The 13,528-nt window shown below is 41.0% G+C and overlaps 1 long non-coding RNA gene across 1 annotated transcript; it reads right to left on the reverse strand.

The window, feature by feature from the left end:
- Window positions 1–452: 452 nt before the first annotated feature.
- Window positions 453–3,564, reverse strand: LOC114471597 (uncharacterized). The gene is made up of 3 exons (XR_003674993.1): window positions 3,325–3,564; window positions 2,351–2,427; window positions 453–1,941 (listed from the first exon to the last, which is right to left on the reverse strand). It is a non-coding gene; the product is annotated as an uncharacterized LOC114471597 (long non-coding RNA).
- Window positions 3,565–13,528: the final 9,964 nt, after the last annotated feature.

A 13,528-nucleotide genomic window follows, 5' to 3' on the forward strand; every position in this document is an offset into this window, starting at 1 on the left:
TTAGCAGCAGCAGCTAAAATACAGCTTTGTGATGAAACCGTGTGTGTACCGCGTAGAGTTGAGGAGACAAATCAGCAACAGAATGGGGCCGCAGGGGGTTTACAAGAGGGGGGAGCAGTTGCAGGACAAGAAACAAAGGGACCTGTGACTAGGGCGACTTACACAAAACCCCCAAGCCACGAAGAAATAAGTGCGTGTCGTCAGAAATCAGACGAGACGCCAATGGAATATCGTGCCCGTTTAGAAACGGTTTTTAGGACTAATAGCGGGCTTCCTCATTCTCCGCTGGTGGATAATCCATACCAAATACAGCTAAAAATGTGGTTAATTAGTGGTTTGTTGCCAAACGTGTCAGATTTCATAAAAGCAAACTGTGTCACACACCGTACCCTCACTGTTCCAGAGCTAATGGAATGGGCCGAACATGCTTATGAAGTCACTGAGAAAAAGAAAGCAAAAACTGAATCAGCTAATGTTAATGTATTGGCTGAGGCCATGGCTGCAGCTCTAATGAGCGAACGCTCAGGGTTTAAAAGACAGGGAAAAAAGCCATATCGTACTAGAACGCCTGATGAGGAATAAAGCCTGTAATTAATGATTTACTGACTGCAGGCGTGTTACAGGAACATGACTCAGCTGAATGCAGCACCCCCATCTTCCCTGTAAAAAAGCCACAGGGGGGCTGGAGGATGGTACATGATTTAAGAGCAGTAAATCAGGCTGTTAAATCACGAGCTCCAAATGTACCAGGCCCACACACATTGTTAAATGAATTACAACCTCATCAAAAATGGTTCACTGTAATTGATTTAAGTAATGCATTTTTCTCCATTCCTCTTCATAGTACAGCTCAGGGATGGTTTGGATTCACATTTGAGAACAAAAAATACTCTTACACTCGCCTTCCACAAGGGTTCTGTGATAGCCCTACTATCTTTTCAGCGGAGATTAACAGGTGCATCAGCCACCACACATGGCCAGAGACCACACAGATAATTGTTTATGTTGATGACATTTTATTGGCCAGCCCCACCAAAGAGGAAAATGAAACAGAGGCAATCAGGCTGTTCACACATTTGGCAAAAACAGGAAATAAGGCCTCATTGGAAAAACTACAATTTACACAGGAAAAAGTAACATTCCTTGGTCATAACATTTCAGCTGAAGGGAAAGAACTTACTACTTCACGTAAGGAAGCAGTACAAATGGCACCAAAACCGCTTACCGTCAGACAAATGATGGCCTTTTTAGGCCTAGCGAATTATTGCAGGTCGTGGATCGTTGATTATGCTATCATAACTGCCCCATTACAGAACCTAATGTTAGATACACATCAAACTTTAAGCGCACCTTTGCAGTGGACACCTGACGCGGAAGAAGCATTTACAAAAGTGAAACAAATCATAACAGGAACAGGGGTGATGGCGCTGCCAGATTACAACAAGCCATTTACACAGTCTGTTGACTGTAAGAACGGTTACATGACATCAGTACTACTACAGCAATACGGTGAGAAGCAACGACCAATAGCCTATTACTCTAAACGATTAGATGATGTGGCTAGGGCACTTCCCCATTGCGTTCAGGCGATTTGCGCCGCAGCCATGGCTGTGCACGCGTCTGCTGAAGTAGTGTTGTTCCATCCTTTGACACTGTTAGTCAGCCATGCAGTTGACATCCTGTTAACACAAACAAAAATGTCGTTCTTATCTCCTGCCAGGTTTTTACACCTTACTAACACCTTGTTGACCCCAGCCAACCTCATTCTAAAGCGCTGTGCTGCTTTTAACCCAGCTACATTGATACCAACAGCTGACGATGGGACACCGCATGACTGTGGACAGTTAGTGTCGGTGACATGCAAGCCACGTCCAGATTTGACAGACATTCCATTGAAAGACGGAGATGTAGTGTTTGTAGATGGCTCCTCCTCCAAAGCACCTGATGGAACAAATCATACTGGTTATGCAGTAGTTACATGCGACACTGTGTTGAAATCAGGCAAATTGGCTGGAAATCAGTCTGCACAGGCAGCTGAAATCGTGGCCTTGACAGAAGCCTGTAGACTTTTCAAAGGCAAGAAAGTCACAATTTACACTGATAGCCAGTATGCTTTTTCCACAGTTCATGTGTTTGCTGCTCAGTGGGCTAGGAGAGGTATGAAGACATCTAGTGGAAAGCCTGTGCAACATGCCTCCCTGTTAAAAGACCTTCTTGCTTCAGTCCTCTTACCTACATCATTGGCGATATGTAAATGCAAAGCACATACTGGCGCCACTGATGCTGTCTCTCTGGGCAATGCAAAAGCTGATGTTGAAGCTAAAAAAGCTGCTTTTACTGAAGCACTTACTGTCCAGTTGTTGCCTGTTGATGTTGTACCACTTTGCTTGCCGGATGAAGTCCTGATTGATATGCATGTTAATGCTCCTGAAAGTGAGAAAACGAAATGGGTGACTGAAGGTGCTGTTAAAAAGGACTCTGGAGTATTTATGTTAAATGACAAGCCATGTTTGCCTAGATGTTTGTTTGACGTCGTTGCTAGAATGAGCCATGGGTTGGCCCATGTCTCAACAGGAGGGATGGTAGACATAGTCAAACAGTCATTTCATATACCACTAGGACTCCAAACCCATTTTAAAAACTTTTGTCGTCAGTGTATCATCTGTTGTCGTCATAATCCTCAGGGTAATGTTAGGCCCCCTCGGGGTAAAACGCCAGCTGGTACATATCCTTTTGAGGTCATTATGATGGATTTCATAACACTGCACACTATTCAGAGGTATACGTATTGTTTGGTTCTGGTGGACTCATTCTCAAAATGGGTCACCATAGTGCCCGCTAAAACAAATGATGCAATGACAGTGGCAAAGGCCCTTTTGACACGAATAATACCTCAACATGGCATCCCACGACAGATTTGGAGCGACAATGGACCCCATTTTGTTAACAGAGTAATACTCCTGCTGACAGAGGCCATGGGCATTGAATTAAAACATCACTGCTCCTACCACCCGGCTAGTGCTGGATTGGTAGAACGCAACAATGGTACCATTAAAAACAGATTAAAAAAAGCTGTAGAACAAACAAACAGGCCCTGGCCAGAGTGTGTTAACCTGGTAGAAATGTACATGCGCATAACACCAAACACACAGGGTTTGACCCCCTTTGAGGTTGTCACAGGACGACCTTTTCACCTACCCCTCACCAGTTCTAAGTGGGTGCAGGATCAGGAGGGAGAGTTGGATCCAATAACAAAATGGATGGTTAAATTATTCACAGATGCTGAAATTGTTGAAGCTAATACACTGCCTAGTCTCTCTTTACCTGTTTCAGATCCCCTTCGTCCTGGTGATTGGGTCCTCATCAAGGTGATTAAGAGAAAACACTGGTGTACTCCACGGTGGGACGGCCCTTACACAGTTCTGCTAACCACACCAACTGCATTTAAGATAGCTGAAAGACAGACGTGGATACACCAATCACACGGGAAAAAGGTACAGAAACCCACCACAGCAGGTGATACACCCTAGTAACACAGAGATGGATCTGTTGTTCCTCCTCCTCCTCGTGGGATCCCAGGAAGTGCTAGCAGGGGCTCTAAGCTCACCTTGGTATGATTACATAGGTAGATGCCCCGGGGGCTTTAACCTCGTTATGTGCATACCACAAATACCGGACATTTTAAGTGACGTTACAATTCCACTAGAGGCTCTGGCTAATAAAGGCTACACACCATGGAAACATGGTAAGGACTATGTAAATTATGAATGGTACATGCAAGTCCGGGGAGCAGACCAATCATGGTCTACTCATGGTTGGTCTGAGGTACTCCTCGGAGTCCATCGAAGATGCCCTGCAAACACTCCGCAACCTGGAAGGTGCCATGTCAGCTGACGAGTCCAATGTCCATTCATCCGGGTGGGACTGGCTGTTCCAAGGCTCCTGGTTCCAATTCCTGCTACGTCTGGGTCTCCCTCTTCTGGCTGTGCTGCTGGTCGTTGGTCTTGCCTGCTGTTGCATCGTCCCCTGTGTGAAGAAAGGCATAGACAACATGATCATCGGTGCTATGCAGGTCCAGGCTTCCCCAGAGTACCAACTCCATGTTATGGGTCTCTCCCCATCTGCCCCATTGATGGACTAAGACCCTGCCACACCTTCCCATCATCACAGTGAGCGGTAAAGGTTCACTGCTACTGGAGGGTTATGTGCTGGTAACCTCTGACCCTCCCTTACCAACTCCAAACACACACTGAGACCTAAAGCCCTATCTTCAACACCATGGTTTTGGGTCATCAGTTGTACATACACCCTGAACTGTCTCCAGATCACCGTGGATCAGAATCGATGTTCGCCCCAGCAGGGGGGGACGGTGGGGAATTTTTCCCGTACTAGCTGTCGGGTTTTCGCCCCACCTCACGGTGGTCATCCCTGTTGTTTTGGTCCTATGATGGCACCGGGTAAACCTGTGAAGACGCCCGTCTGCTTGATGTTTTCCAAACCCACAACAGGGCGGATATGTAAGATATGTTATAGTCTGTGTGGTTTTTATTACTTTATTAGTTATAGTTAAATGATTAAACGATAGTTAGAATATGAAATTATCCATGATTAACTGTGTGTGTGTGTGTGTGTTTGCAAAACATATCCATTGTCCACCATAGCTGGTTTAAACTAGTTTGGGCCAGTGTGGGGGTATGTGACCCACTGCATGGACATATGAGCCTTTTTCTCCCCCAAAGTTTTTGTGTTACCATATATGGTATTAATCCTGCACCCAGAGCGCTGTTGCACAGCCCTCTGGGTGTGGTCTATGTTTTCTATAATAAATACCTGGTTCTGAGGCATCACCATCAGAGCAATCCAACTTATATCGGACTTTTGTGTCTCTTTTTGTTGGGTTTTTCTCCGAGCTGCGGCTCGCACCTCTCTGCCTCTGGTCGCCTTTAAGTCAGATAGTGTTTTTCTCCCTGAGATGTGATTGAGCAACGGTCTTAACGTATTTAGACCCAACATTCACATTTTAGCAACGGTCTTAACGTATTTGGACCTAACAGGGGCCGACGACGGCGGCAAGGCCAGGGAGTAGGGGGGAGCGCGACCAAGCACCTGATCTCCAGCGGCAGGGAGAGGAGGGTGCTCATCCAGCCCCGCTTCGCACTCTAGCCCGACCGGCCCAGCCCTGAGAGCCAATACTTATCCCGAAGTTACGGATCTGACTTGCTGACTTTCCTTACTAAAGAATCCATGTTTAACTGAACTTTTGTGGCGAATAGTGCACCATTAACCCAACATGAAACTACCATATTGTGCTCTTTTGGCTGTAAACAGAGGCTAAACTTGGTTCAGTGGTCCACAACAATGGCGCTGGGTCGAGAAATGGCCGTATGTTGTGATGTCTTGTGGGAACGTTGTATATCCAAGCCTGTGGTCACATGAATGCCATAAAGTGATACATTCTCCAGGCATTCTACAGGTCACATGACCTGGCCAAAGACGGTCCTTCTCTCCAAACTTACATGCTCAGTATTTTAAGAGGGAAGCCCCGCTCGGAGCATTGATACTGTCAAGTGCTGCATATTAGCCTGAGGAATCATTTAAAATAACTCATATGGGTCAACTCTTTAGGTCACAAAGTCTGCAGTGTGCCATAACAGTATTAGCACTGCTGCTGACTCTAAAAACTATCCTTCTACGATAAAGCTATATTGAGAGGATCTAATTTCTGCCACTACTTGGTTTGAGGTTAAACAAACCAATTGTGAACCAGTCAAATAAAAAAGGTTTGAAAGCAACTTGATTGTGGACACAAAAAAATGATTCAAATTGTTCATTTTCCACAGCAGACTGTGTAACTAAAACTTGTTGTTTTTATCTTAGGAGGAAGTTGTGGTCGTCAAATCAAAAAAACCTGCATGGACTCCATGACCAAATAGACCTTAAATAAAGAAACTGGGGGAAGAAGGAGCAGAAATGAGTGAAAATAGAACGAAAGCCATGCAACACATGATAAACCCAACAAAACAAGGACAAAGACAATAAATTCAACCAAAGACAAACCAATATCCAGGAAAAACAACTGAAGAAACCATGCAGCTATATGCACAGTTCTCTGTTATATGTCATATATTTATCGTCTTAGCTCTGAGATGAAGCACAAATCTCTTCCACTATACTATATTTAAACCTGCGTAGACACTGTGCGATTTATCACTAAACGTTGCCACCAGTCGGTACACACACTGTATTTTGTGTGATGGACATAGAGTGAAGTGATATGGTAGCCCTGTGTCGATAGCCGTAAGCTCTGACTGCAGATTTGTTTTATTGAGAAGCATGTAAACTGACTGCCTTGTAGCCGGCAGTCTGAATCAATATCAGACAAGATGTGCGCACACACAAACAGCTGTGCACAGATGCACAAAAAAGCTTCTTAAATGGAGAAGCCTGATATAAAATGTTGATGCTCCAAGTCAATGGATTGTCCTGTGCATGTGTAAAACTAATTGTTAAACATTTTTGTATTTTTGTATTTTTTTGGACACAATTCATTTGCTCAAAAAATAGCGACCCGAGCAATAACTTTTATCTTTATCTGCACAAATGCATGTAAAAATGCTTCGTAAAAAACAGAAAAAACTGCAAACTATATACATGTGCTTCCTAGATGCCCTACTCTATGCACATTTTGGAAAGAGGTTAAGAATATACTGACAAATATCTTTGAAATAAATGTAAACCTGAAATTAGAAAACCTTTTGGGAATTCATTTATAACTGAGGATAAACAAGACCCTAATAGTGTTTTGTATGTTACAGCCATAAAGAAAGTGACAAGGACATGGAAACAACAAATCTCACCCAAAATAAATCTTTGGTGGAGAACGTTAGAGCAAACTTTAGACGGATGAAAAAATAATATAAACAATTAGAGATAACTTGCAAAAAATGGATATAATTTACTCTGAAAATAGACTTCACAATTACATAATTGCATCAAAAGACAAAAAGTCACTTATCCTTTTTTTATTTATTCCCCTTTTCGTTTAATGTATTTCTTTTAAACTTTTCCTTTTTTGTTTTCTTTTTTGTTTCTGGACTTATTTAATTAATAGATATACAGTATATATATACATATATATATTTTAAATGCAGTGTACTATTGATGACAGTTGTCTGACAATTTTTTTTTTTTTTGTCAATTATTGCAAAAAAAGTATTAAGAAAAAAATGCATTTGCGATGCCTGTAGATATGTTTTACTGGGATTTTCCCATTCAAATGTTTAATTTTTCACAGTATGCTCCAGTTTCATCTTCCCGCCTACTGCACTATTCAGATAGTGGTTTTGGATGCTGGACTGCAGCTCTTTGGTGAAAGTTTCTGGCTGTGCTTTTGCAGGTCCTCCTGACAGGGTCGGACGTCACCAGGTGTATTTATGGGTTGACATCCAGCTGGTGAGGTTTAAACCCATCCTGTCATATCTTCTCCTCCTTTACCAGATGTGAAACACACAGATGTGCAACTGTGTGTGTTAATGACACAGTCAGGACACAAGAATGTCATTGTACACCTATATCCCTGCCAGGTGAAAGGGTCATATATGTGGGTTACTGTCCAAGAAGACTTTAACAATGACACTAGTTTTTGCACAAAGCAGAAACTTTGGGGTGAAACTGCTGATACACAGACAGTGCAACAAGAAAGTAGATATCATTCATTATTCTAAAATGAATGGTGTCTGACTACTTACTGCATGTTTAGGAAGACAATAAAACTCATTGATGATAACGCACAGTACACTGAAGTTACTGTATGGGACCAAACAATAGATTATCATAATGCTTTAACATTTTCAAAGCAAACGATGATACACAAAGAGAAAACAGTCCGACTTGTTCACTACTTTGAAAAAGCATTTATCAGCATAACCATGGTTACTGATATATAAATGAAGTCTATTTGAATCACAATAGTGTTTGTTGCCAGAATTAAATACACAACAATGGGAATGGCTGCGTTCAGAGATAGGCAATTAAACATCCATCATAGAGTAAAAACTGAATTCACAGCTTGATGGAGGGTACGGGGAGGGTTCGGTATCTGAAAATGTCTCACACGCACGCACTCTGTGCAAGTTTCTTTTACTTTAGTTTTGACAACTTGAGTCATTGCAGCCAGATTTCGATGCGTCAAGTAAAAAAGTAGGTTGATGCCACCAATAGCTTGTTACCATGTATAGTTATATCTAGAATATGTAAAATAAGACAAAAATGATGGTTGAGTTTTCTACACATCTGGTGTAAAGAGGTTACCCAAAGTTCATTGGAAGCCACTCGTACTTACTATTTAATTGCCTGTGCTGAATCTTATTAGTCTGAACACATCGCACAACTAACTGTTTTCATGAAATATGCAAAAACAACAATATCCACAGCCCAGCATGTATACTAATGCCGACGTGACAGGACTAGTTGTCGCTCCGCTTCATCTGATGTGACTGAGGATGTTGTTTTTAGCCTGAGATTTATTGTTTCTCTTCGTATGTGTGCTAAGAGCATGTGACAGTTTAACGTCAATGCTACATGTATTTTAAAACAGGAGAGAATAACAGGCCTATTTCTATTCCTTTTGCTTGGATTCATCTTGGTCTTCAACGGCTGCTGTTTTGAATGAGAAACGAGAGTAACGTGAATTAATGGATTCTTTTTAAAACCATAGTATGTTTTATAAGCTTCAATTTCAAAGAAGGGAAGAATGGCCACTTTGCCTGAAGACGTACCATCATGAACCGGTGGTGAGTCGCCTGCTGTTCTTTAATCATTTTCTTTTACAGACGTTACAGTAATACCACTTAAATCCTCTAATTATAACCTGTTCATTAGAGAGCTGAATTGAAAACAATCAGAGAGAGACCTTTCAGTGGATGAGATAAGGTCTGTGGAGAATGTACAAACCTCCATAATGAACTGGCTTTGGGGGGTCTTCAAACTGTAAACCTCTCCCTGATGGTGCAGCGACTAGTGAATCAGTAAAAAATGGCGTCTCTAACTGATATCTTTTCTAACCGTTACGTTAATAAATTTGAGTGCAAGTTTCATATACATATTTGCACAAAAACACACAATAAAAATATTTTAGTTTGTACACAACATCATTTATGCATTTTCATATGTAGTTCTGCACCTACAAGTAAAAGAGAGATGATATATCCTGCAAGAATATATTGCGATATTAAAACCCCACACGATGTATCGTCGAGAGCACAAGTGGTATCGTAATAGGGTGGGGGGGGGGGGGGGGTCAATATTGCGAGGTATCAAGTACATTCATGAAGACAAATATGTGTTAAACAGTCTTTTTCAGCAAAAGCCCTTAAAAAGCGTATTTTTTTTAACATGTTTTTTTTTTTAATCATCTGTGCAACACTGACACAAAAATGATGTGTGTGGTAAGGCTGAACGATTAAATGCATTTGCGATATTATCGCGATATCATAAAACACCATTTACTAATCGCAAAGACTGCATTTTTTTTTTTTTTTTTGGCTGCACTTGCTGTCAAAGGTCAACACTACAAGAAGGGCAATCTTTCTAAGACAGCAATGCATCTTTTGTTATTGCAATTAAATAAATGAATTTATTTTATTGCTTAATTGTGACCATCACCAGTCAGTATGTGCGATGTTACTGACTGGATATTAACAAGCTTTATTTATTTATTTTTATATCTGTTTATTTTATTTATTTATAGACTGTCCTGTTTAGTTCAGAGTGTTTAAGAAGTGCAGTCCACATGTTTACATGTTTCATGAAACGTGAAGTTAGTTGGACATGCTGAAGAGGTAAAGGCGCAGATTTGTTTGCTTTTAAATTTACATTTTATATTTATTTAAAGCTTAAATAAATCTGAAATTGTTTGTTTTGAAACAGATTGATTTATTGCTTGTGTTCATTGAAAAATACATGACAAGTGGCCCTTGTTGCATATTAAATCGCAATCGTAATATTGAGGAAATAAATTGCATTTAGATTATTTTCCAAAATCGTTCAGCCTTAGTGTGTAGGATGTACATGTATGCACTTCTGCAAGTAGTTGGGGCCTTAATGGAGAATTACAGCACAACCACTCAGATGGAATCCTCTTCCTGCCATTACAGAGCTGCCAAGTCCCATCTAATACAGATGATTCGGAATATCTCTGCAGTTTGGAGAAGTGTCATGGAAGTCTGTCCTTTTTTCAAGAGCTGCCATCTAATCATAACATGCCACCATGCAGTGCAGTGTTGAATCATTCCAGAATAGCCTAGGATATCAGCCTCCCAGAGAATATCAGTGTGTGGATAAATAAATGATTGCAATATGAAGCTTTTATTTCCATCTATTTGTTTAGAAACATGGAACACAGACTTAAAGCTGTGGGAGTAATAGCTTGTTTGTTTATGCCACAGTGGGACCCTGAATAGGGAACAAGCATATGCATACATAATCAAGACAAATGCATAACGCCACATGCTATCAACAAATACACTTTCATGCCTTTATCCCGTATTGAAATTGCAAATGAATCACAGCAGCAAAAATAAATTACACCCCCCCCATTTAGGTGTGGTAATGGTTGTCACTGTTGGAAATATTCTTTTAAATATTCTAATATCTTACTAAGATGCCCAAGCCAGAGGTTCTCAAACTTTTACCTTTTGATTTTTAACTTTAAATGTGTATAGTTATGCACAAAATTGATACGTTTGCCTCACTTTCACACATATGTGCGGTAGTGATGCTTGCGCAAGCACACGAGGCAATTTTTCAAAATAAAACACAAAATAATGCTTTATTTTAGTATTTTATTATTGTACGTGTTACTAACCTGTTTTTAGTGTTTTTACTAACCTGCCTTTTGGCATCTGTGTCGCTGCTGAATACTTTTAATTTCCCTCAGGGTTAATAAAGTATCTATCTATCTACCTACTCAAAAGTAAAATATTTTTCTTGTTTTTTTAAAAAAAAAAAAAAAAAAAAAGCTAATTATAGTCATGTTATTAGTCTATTTAATGTTGGAGTTATTGTTTTTTAATGTTCCCATGTAATTGTGCACATTTTTTTTATTTTTTTACACGGACCCTCAGACAACAGTTCAAGGACCACCAGGGGTCCCCAACCCACTGTATAAGAACAACAGTATAAACACAGCCTGCTCTATCTGATCTGGTCCGTTTAAAGGCTATACCTTATATTACATGTTTTTGTGTGGCAGTGGAAAAAGTGGACCCCCACCCAAGCACCCCCAAACAATAAACACTCAAAATCAAAGTGCGGGTGAATTCATATCCAGACCTGTTAGCCAAGATGTATAAAAAATAACATTGTTACTGTAATAAAACGACTAAATATATGCATATATTACGCAACCTTCAACTTCTATGAATCGTTTAAAGTGTGTAACGAAAGAGTGATCTGTCCAATCAAATTTCTCTATGGAATTAGGGAAGTCTCCCATTCTTTTATTTATTCAGAATCAGTCTGTGAAATAATCGTGACAAGAAAATGTATAAAGAGAGTTTTAAGCTTTTATCTATTACAGCCCCCACCCCCCGCCCCCCCCATCTTCCTTATATCGTTCCTGCTACCATTCCGTTATCCTCCATCTACACCAATGATTAATTATTTCTGCTTAGTGTCTGACTATTATCTTTCCTTCATCTCATCACTTCCTTTCCTTAACCTTTTACCCTCCCTTTCCATGTCCCATTTCCATCCCCCCCCACCCCACCCCCACCCCCACCCCACCCCTATCTCCTCTGCTGCCCTTGCTGTACTTTCTACACTCTCTTCCCTCTCCTTTTTTCCTCTCTCTCTTTCTATTGAAAGTGATTAATTATTTCTGCCCTATGTGCTGTCCCCTCTACGTTCTTTAAAAATCATTATCCAATCTTTTATTAACACCATTTGGTCTTATCTCTAGTCATTAACAGGTTGGCTTTTTCTTTGCAGGGGGAAAATTAGGGCAATTGCTCTCTAAGCCTTGCTTTATAGAATCACTTAACTTGAATTTAAAAGTTGAACTATTGGATTAGTATTCCTAGTAGGCGCCTAATCCCGGATGTTCTGAGAGTTTGAACCTGGATAAAGAATTAAAGTTCCTTTTCTAAGGGGAAAGACTGTTTCCACCTCCTAAATTAAAATGAGTACAGAAGTCTTCTATAATCTGAGAACAAATCATTAAAGGGTAGCCTGCCTCTCATGAACAAACATTTTTAAGAAGTTGAATGTGGGTGTGAGTCATGCAATGTCAGCTTCTGTTGAGGAGATGACGAAATGTACAGAAATGTTGCACTGCGACAGGGTTATACAGAGTGATACTCCCATTACCTCAACAAGGTGAAGTCCTAAGCGACCTAAGGTGAGCCCCAGGTTATTGCTGTTTGAGAAATTTCAAAATGAATATTGCTGACTTCGAACTCAGATTGTTATTGGACCATTTTTCTCTGTTTTGGATTTTCCCCGATGGATTTCCCAATATAGTTCAGAAAAGCAAACTACCATGTTTGGATGTCAACAATCTGTAAACGTCGAAAGCTCTAAACCCAAAAGATCAAACAGGAAAGGTGTTTCTTTGAACAATCCATGTATCAACCCCAGCTCAAAGTTCAGAGCCAGGTGTGAAGCTACAATTTTCAAGTTATAATCACTACAACCCAAAACAAATGTTGTCATTTTGATTTAGAGTTATTTACTTTAAGGGGACATAGCATAGGAGGGGGGAGGGGCCTCGTCCCCTCGAGCATAACAGCAGGAAAATGGCTGCTGGCAGGACATTTGAAGATTACTCAAAAATACCTGAATCCATCTGAGAAACACTGAGAACCCCCCCCCCCCCCCCCCCCTTAATGGTTTTAAAATGATGTTAATGTACATAAATCGTGTTCATGTTGCAGTGTTGTGACTAGGGGTGGGCTATATATTGAGATTCGAAATGTATCGAGTGTTCTATTTTAGCGATATAAAAAAAATGACATTATCGCCTAAATCAAGATACATGTTTTTTCTTTTACTTGTTTATATTTATACAATTACACAGAGTACACATAACATTATACAAGTCCATCCATCCATTTTCTTACCCGCTCATTTCCCGTTTAACAGGGTCGCGGGGGTCTGCCGGTGCCAATCTCCGGCTCTCATAGGGCGCTTGGCGGGGGTACACCCTGGACAGGGCGCCAGTCCATCACAGGGCAACAGAGACACAGACAACCATTCACTCTCTCATTCACTCCTATGGGCATTTTAGAGACTCCAATCAACCTTACAGTCATGTTTTTGGATTGTGGGAGGAAGCCGGAGTACCCGGAGGAAACCCACGCAGCACGGGGAGAACATGCAAACTCCACACAGAAAGGACCCAAGTGTCCACCCCAGGGCTTGAACCCAGGACCTTCTTGCTGTGAGGCGGACGTGCTAACCACTAAGCCACCGTGCGCCCCATTATACAAGTATTGAATATGATTCTTGGAGTACAGCCAAACAGTGTCCC

Source organism: Gouania willdenowi, chromosome 10, assembly GCF_900634775.1.
Source record: "Gouania willdenowi chromosome 10, fGouWil2.1, whole genome shotgun sequence".
NCBI lineage: Eukaryota > Metazoa > Chordata > Actinopteri > Blenniiformes > Gobiesocidae > Gouania > Gouania willdenowi.